Genomic DNA, 6,905 nt, shown 5'->3' with positions numbered 1-6,905 from the left:
AGCAGGAGTCCAATGTTAACCTTGCTTTTTTTCTGACTCCCTATATATCTAAAAAAGGACTTTTTGTGATCTTTGATATGTGAAGCCAGATGGAGCTTGGTTGCAGCCTTGGCTTTCCTGATCTGCTCCCTGCAGGTACAGACCAGTGCTCAGTACTTCTCCTTGGTGGTAATTCCTGCCTTCCATCATTTATAAGTCTCTCTTTTGAGGCATAGGAGGTCCTCAAGTTCCCTGCTGAGCCAAGAGGGTTGCTGAGCCTTTTTGCTACCCTTCCTCCAAGATGGGATGGCCATCCCTTGTGCTGTCAGGATCGCTCCCTTGAGGAGCAACCACTCCTCTTAGACTCCTCTTCCAGTCGAGTCATTGTCCCTTAGGGCCTTAACAATGAGTCTCCTGAGCTTGTCAGAATCAGCTTTCCTGAAGTCAAGGACTTCAGTATTGCTGACTGACTTGCTAGCTTTGCAATGGATAGTAAAGATGATCAGCTTGTGGTCACTATCACCCAGCTTTTCATGGATTCTTAGGTCACTGACTATATCATCCCCTTTGGCCAGTACCAGGTCCAACAACGCTTTACCTCTCGTCAGCCCATAGACTTCTTGAGTCAGGTAGAGCTCATCCACACACTTGAGGAAGCTTTGTGATCAATCGGATTTGGCTGAGTGCTCTTCCCATGAGATGTCCAGGTAGTTGAAGTCTACCATGACAACCATGCACCAAGAGCGTGCAGCCTCAGCCAGTTCCCTGGTGAATTCCTGGTCCAGCTCTTGTTTCTGGTTAGGTTTGCAAAAGATTCCTACCATGATGTCTCCTGAGCCACGTTCCCCATGTATTTGGACCCAGAGAGACTCCAGTCATCTTTCCTGGGTGTCAATATCAATTTGGAGGGACATGTAACTGTCCCTGACATAGAGGGCTACACCCCCACACCTTTTATCTGCATGATCACACCTGTACAGGGTATAGCCATCTATACCTGTGGCCCAGTCATAGGTGGAGTCCCACCAGGTCTCCATTATCCCTATGAGGTCATAAACATTCTTGTTTAGCAGGAGAACCAGTTCCCTCCTGTTTATTCCTGAAGCTCCTGGTATTGGTGTACAGGCAAGCAAGTGTCCCACTGGGGGCCCTTGCCTGCCCTACAGATCGTTCCGGGGCTAGGATAAGGGTGGGTTCTCTTAAGTGCCTTAGCCTTCTGGATTTACAAGGGTTGCCCAGTGGGCTAGCAGTGGTAATAATCCCCCCAACCTCCGGCGGGCTTAGTTTAAAGCCCAGTCGAGCAGGTTAGCCAGTCTGGCTGAGAAGAGCCTCCTCCCCAGCAGAGTGGGGTGGAGGTCATCTCTCCCCAGCAGACCACTGCCTCTCTCACCAAAGAGCAGACTGTGATCGTGGAAGCTGAAGCCTTCATGATGACACCAGCACCACAGTCTTTGGTTGACTACCTCAACCCATCTCTCCCTCCTCAGCCCATGTCCCACAACTTGGATGAGCAAGAAAAAGACCACCTGTGCCCCCAAACCCCACTTCCAGAGCCCTGTAGTCTCTCATGACCCGGCTGGGATTGCTCTGAGCATTTGTGCCCACATGGATGAGGAGCATAGAGTAGTGGTCAGAGGGCCAGAAAATCTTTGGGATCCTCTCTGCTATGTTCTTGATGTGGGCCCCCAGGAAGTAGCAGACCTCCCGGGATAGGGGGTCGGGGCTGCAGATTGCCCCCTCACTCCCCCTCAGGAGGGAGTCTCCCACAATGACCACTCTGCATTTCGTCTTAGCAAGAGTAGGGGTGGGTGATCCTCCCTTGCCTGCAGGAGCTGGCATCTCTGCAGGCTCAACTGCAGCTGCAAGAGGTTTGTACCTGTTGGAAAGCCCCAGAGGGGAGGGGACCATGGTGCGGTGGGCCTTAGGGCCCTTGACCACCTTGGACCAACCCCCTGGCTGACAGTATGGGAGATCCCCGAGTCCTCCCTTGTCCTGGGAGGTGACCTTGGTCTACCCTCCACCTTCAGGGGATGAAGGGCCTGGCAGTAGGACTCGATCTCCCGTTCACCATCCCTGATGGCACTCCGTCTCTGGACTGTGGCCTGGAGCTCCTCTGTCTGGCACCCCAGAGACTCCGAAGTAGAGCAAACTTCGCAAGGGGTGGTGGCCATGCTCCTGGTCCCATGAGCCTGGAAACGTGCCAGACAGCCCCTCCAGCCGAAAGCCAGAGGCTCCATCTGCATGGAACCCAGAACTATGGGCTTCGTCTGGGTGGAGGCCTCCAAGGTACCAGGGGGGAGGCTGCAGACTCCGAGGGGACACCTGGGGTGCAGCATGTCCCCATCCACATCGTGCCACTGGTAGGCCAGTTACTGATGGGACTGACTTCCCTAGGGCTCACTGGCAGGGGCTCAGGCCCTCCTGTTCGCCCTTCTATGTGAACTCCCATGCTAAACTCGTACACCAGGCCCAGAAGCATGCCTGTTTGCGCATCCTGTTCGTGAGGCTCCAGTCACATGGCTCCCTGTGGGGCTGGGCAAAGTAGGAGCCAGGAGTGGCGGGCGTGACCTTCCTCCGCTCCACTCAGCTGCCTCCCTGCTGGCTACATCCCTCCCACTACAGGCCCCTGCTTACCTATGGGCAGGCTGGGGCTCATTGCGAGTCCTGGGGGTCTCTCCTGGGAGGTCCCTGGGCTCACGGGGGCACAGCAGGCTTTCACCCACGTGTCTCGCACCAGAAACGGGACCCAAGTGCCGCTTCTGCCATTCTGGGGCCCTTTTTAAACTGCGTGCCATCTTTTAAGAAGCCAGATGCAATACTGCAGCAATATTGCTGTCTGAAGATGATGAGTAAAAAGAAATCCAAGAAAGCTAAATACATTTCAGCTCAGGATCATGCAAGGCAATTCCCTGTAGGAACCTTGCACATGGTAAATTGTTTTGTTCATTGTGCAATGCAATTCTGGATGTGTTGAGGAAAAACGGCACTGATCAGCAATTAGAGTCTGAATCACATATAAAGCAAAAGACTACTCCAGAGGCTGAAGTCAGAGCAAGAAACAAGCGACGATGTCCTCAGTCTTTAAAAGAACAATTGAAAGCAGTTTGACAAGAGGCTATATTTGCACTAGTGGAGGCATTCATGACCACCAACATTCCTCTGTTGAAAATTGATAACCCTAAATTAAAGGACTATTTGAACAAATGCATGCCAAACCCTGACAGTTTCCCACATGAGAACAAGCTTTGCCAAGATTATCTACCAGGAGTAATTGCTGCAAATCTGCATTGGCGGAATATGAATCAATCTCAACTGTAGCAGATGAAGCAACAGATGCCCAAGATGACTATGTTCTGCACATTTTATTTGTATCTGGGAGCTGGACAGACTGCGACCTGCTTGTTTTTCAAACAGAACCATTTCACCTCATGTCTGTCAATTTTTCTACTGTGGCCCAAGATGTAGTGAGGGCCACAGTAAAAACTACCCCTTAGAATTTAACAAGATTTCAGTGTTGCTGTCTGATAATGCAATGTACATGCGCAAAGCTTTCTCTGGTGTGCTCAATGGAATGATGCCCAATGCAATTCATGTAATATGCAATGCACACATCAGTCACATGCAGACATATTGGGGCATGCGCTTGCAGTGGGACAAATAGCAGCGCCACAAATTTGTGCTGCTACTTTGTCCCTCACTACACACTGTTGCACATGTGCTTGGTTGCAAGACACATTGTCTTGAGCAGCAGAGGAACGAATGGAGCAGTAGAGATGTTCTGGCTGGCAGCCAGAGCATCACACTGGAGGACCTATCTATCTGTTCTGGTGCATGCTATTTTCACATGCTCTGTGCTGCTCTTTTTCGCTACCAAGAAATCACGGTAGTAAATTTTGTCCCCACGTTGCAGGGCCATGTTTTAATACTCCACTTATGCAGTTTGTGGTGTCACAAAATGCATGTGCCTACATGTCTGGATGTGGCCATCCTGTCTGTAGTAAGGAACATCTGGTGCACACATTATCCTGATGTGGATAGCCTGGTTTCCTCCTTTAAAAAAACGTTCAAATGTTGTCCAAGCTGTAAGCTTTGATACAGGGAGTCCATCATCAACAATCAAAGCAGGGATTTACATGCAACTGTGTTGCTTCCACCGGAGCCAATGCTCACAAGGTGGTATTTGTGGTTTAACAGTTTGTTACCATGCAAATGATATGAAGTACTACTGGCAATTTATGAGAGAAGAGTTTGACATCACACCTGGCATGCTATGCTTAAACTATGAGTGCATTTACACATTCACTAACATGTTAATGTGTATTAAAATCTAGTACCTCAGGGCATTTGTACACATTCATGCACTGCAGTGCCAGACATGTTTAGAAGCAACCGTTGCTGTAACACATGCATTTGCATAAATAGTGAAACGCACGTCAGTGCAGAGAAAATGGCAGCAGTGCGCTTTTGAACTAAAACACAAAGAAAGGCGTTTTAGTTCAAAAATGTACCACTGCCATTTTCTGGGTACTGACACGCATTTTGCCGTTTATACAAACGTATGTGACAGCACCGGCTGTGTCAGCTCACGTGCTCCACAGACTCAATTAATCAAGTCTGCTCCAACACACTGGATTTCTGGCACGTCAAAGCAGACAGGTACATGTATAAATGCCCTCCATTGTGAGGTACTAGGAAAATGCGTATTAGCTCGTTGAATGAGCTTTAGTTAAAGCATCCCCACGGCCATTTTTCAGTGTGGGGACACTGATACAGATGACACTCTGGGAGCTTTAATTAGCATGGGTCTCAGAGCCACTAAAGTGCCCCCTCCACTCCCGCCTCCCATAGTACATCTATAAACCCCCATGGTTTTTAAGTGATGCTTAATACACATTAGCCTATTTTAATGTGTATTAACTAAATAGCATTTTTTTTCAATGATGCTTTAATGCACATTAAAATAGGCTAATGTGCATTAAACAGCACATAGATGCACCCTATGTGATCTCTTAAGACAAAGCAACATTGAAGATCAAGTTAAGTTTGGGGCTGAAAACGTGATCCAATTCATGGAGCTCCTAATCTGGTTTGAAACTCGGCAAGCTTTAATCCACCAAGCACACAAGATGATGAATTTGTTGTTAGGTTCAATCAGCAGTGAGGGGCAGGGCCACTGAGGGCCCTCAGCCAATCAGTGATGAGGGGGTGGGTCACCATGAAAAGACCATGAAATCAGCTCCACGTGCTGCAAGTGGCCCGCAGAAATCCCTTTGTCTCACTGTGATTTTGATAGGTCCCTACATATTTCTAAAGAGCTGTATGGCAAGTCCTTCCAAGGCAGGAAGGATGGTCCAATGGTTAGAAGACACACCTTTGATTTGGGATGTCTGGATTCAGCTCCCTGCTCCATGAATTCTGAGGGTATGTCTACACTGCACCACCCACACTCTTGTGATATCTAGCACACTCCCCAACCCGCACCAAACCAAAGAAGGCAGCAGTGAAGCTGCTCCAAGGGAATCTCATGGAGCAGGTCTCAAACACATCCAAGATAGAGATGTAAAGAGTATCCTCAGGGCGTACCCCCAGTATAGCTTCACCAATGTATTCCTGGTTTTGGCACATAAGCAGAAGCAGGTAGGCAGAGCATTTTCTAGTGTTTCCCTCCTCAAAAGCCCCAGGTATACAGTGCAGACATATTCTGTATGAACTCAGATACATCACTTAAACTGGTTTGTGTAATGTCTGTCCCTAGCTGAAGTGATCAGAAAATGGTTTAAACCTATAACAAACAGATGTTCAGTGCATATAAACCAGTTTGAAAATGACTGAAACTGGTTTGAGATAAACCTGACTGAATTTAGTATCAGACTTAACTGATTTGGCTCAAACTGGTTTATGCAACGTCTGTCCCAGACCCCTTCCTGGTTTAAGCTAAACCAGACACCCCAGCATCATCTCTGGGGTAGGCAGGGCTCTCTGCTCCACAGCAGAGCTGGCCCCTCCCATCTGCTCCCTGGCTGGAGCTCCGGCAGAGACTTGCAGGCACAGCAAGGTCTGCCTGGCTTCCCCGTGCCCACTCTCCCCAACTCTCACCACTCACTGCCTAAGTAGAGATCCCTTCATCCTCTCTCCCATAGCACGGGCCGTAGCCAGCATGTGGTATGCTAGCTAATGCTGTGTATGGCAGATAGGAGAATGTCCACTTAGGGCCTTATGCTCCCATCAGCTCAGCCCTGTGGAAGGGAAGGGAGGGTTGCTCCAGCACTCCCCTCCACCCCAGCTTCTAGCCTGAGCCACTGCAGGCATGTGCCTGCATTTCTGGAATGAAAAAGGAATGTCTATCCATCTCCAAATCAGTTCAAGCTTTTCAGGTTAGACTAACCTGCAAAGACTGAATCAATTCAGGCTCAGGCTTTTTGAATGTCTGTCCCTCAATGTCCCTGATTCTCCATCTATAAAATGGTAATAACACTTCCTGACTTTATAGAAGTGTTGTTAGAATAGCCTCATTAAAAATGGTCCAGTACTCGACTATTACAATGATGGAGGTCCTACAGAAGTACCCAAGATAAACAACATAAAAAGAGGGAGAAGCCCTGAATTGATGAAATGTCTCTGCTGCATCTAAGAATTAAGAAAAAACTCATGTCTAAGAATATCAGTTATGCCTCACCGAAACAAAAATGTCATACCTGTTGCAACTCCAAAGCAGTAAAATCCTCCAGCATGTTCAGGTTTGTACCAGTATAAAAGTGTTTATACTGATGTAGAGTACTCCAATTTAGGCACCAAACTAAGCAATACCCATACTTCAGATTGGTGTAACTGTATCTGTACAAAGGTTTTACCAGCACAAACAAAAATCCCACTAGTAAAGCTTGTGTAGGCCAACAGCTATTTTGCCCTGGGTTAAAATAGGGGAA

Source organism: Alligator sinensis, unplaced genomic scaffold (genome assembly GCF_000455745.1).
Source record: "Alligator sinensis unplaced genomic scaffold, ASM45574v1 scaffold814_1, whole genome shotgun sequence".
Lineage (NCBI taxonomy): Eukaryota > Metazoa > Chordata > Crocodylia > Alligatoridae > Alligator > Alligator sinensis.
Note: the sequence above shows the minus strand (reverse complement) of the source record.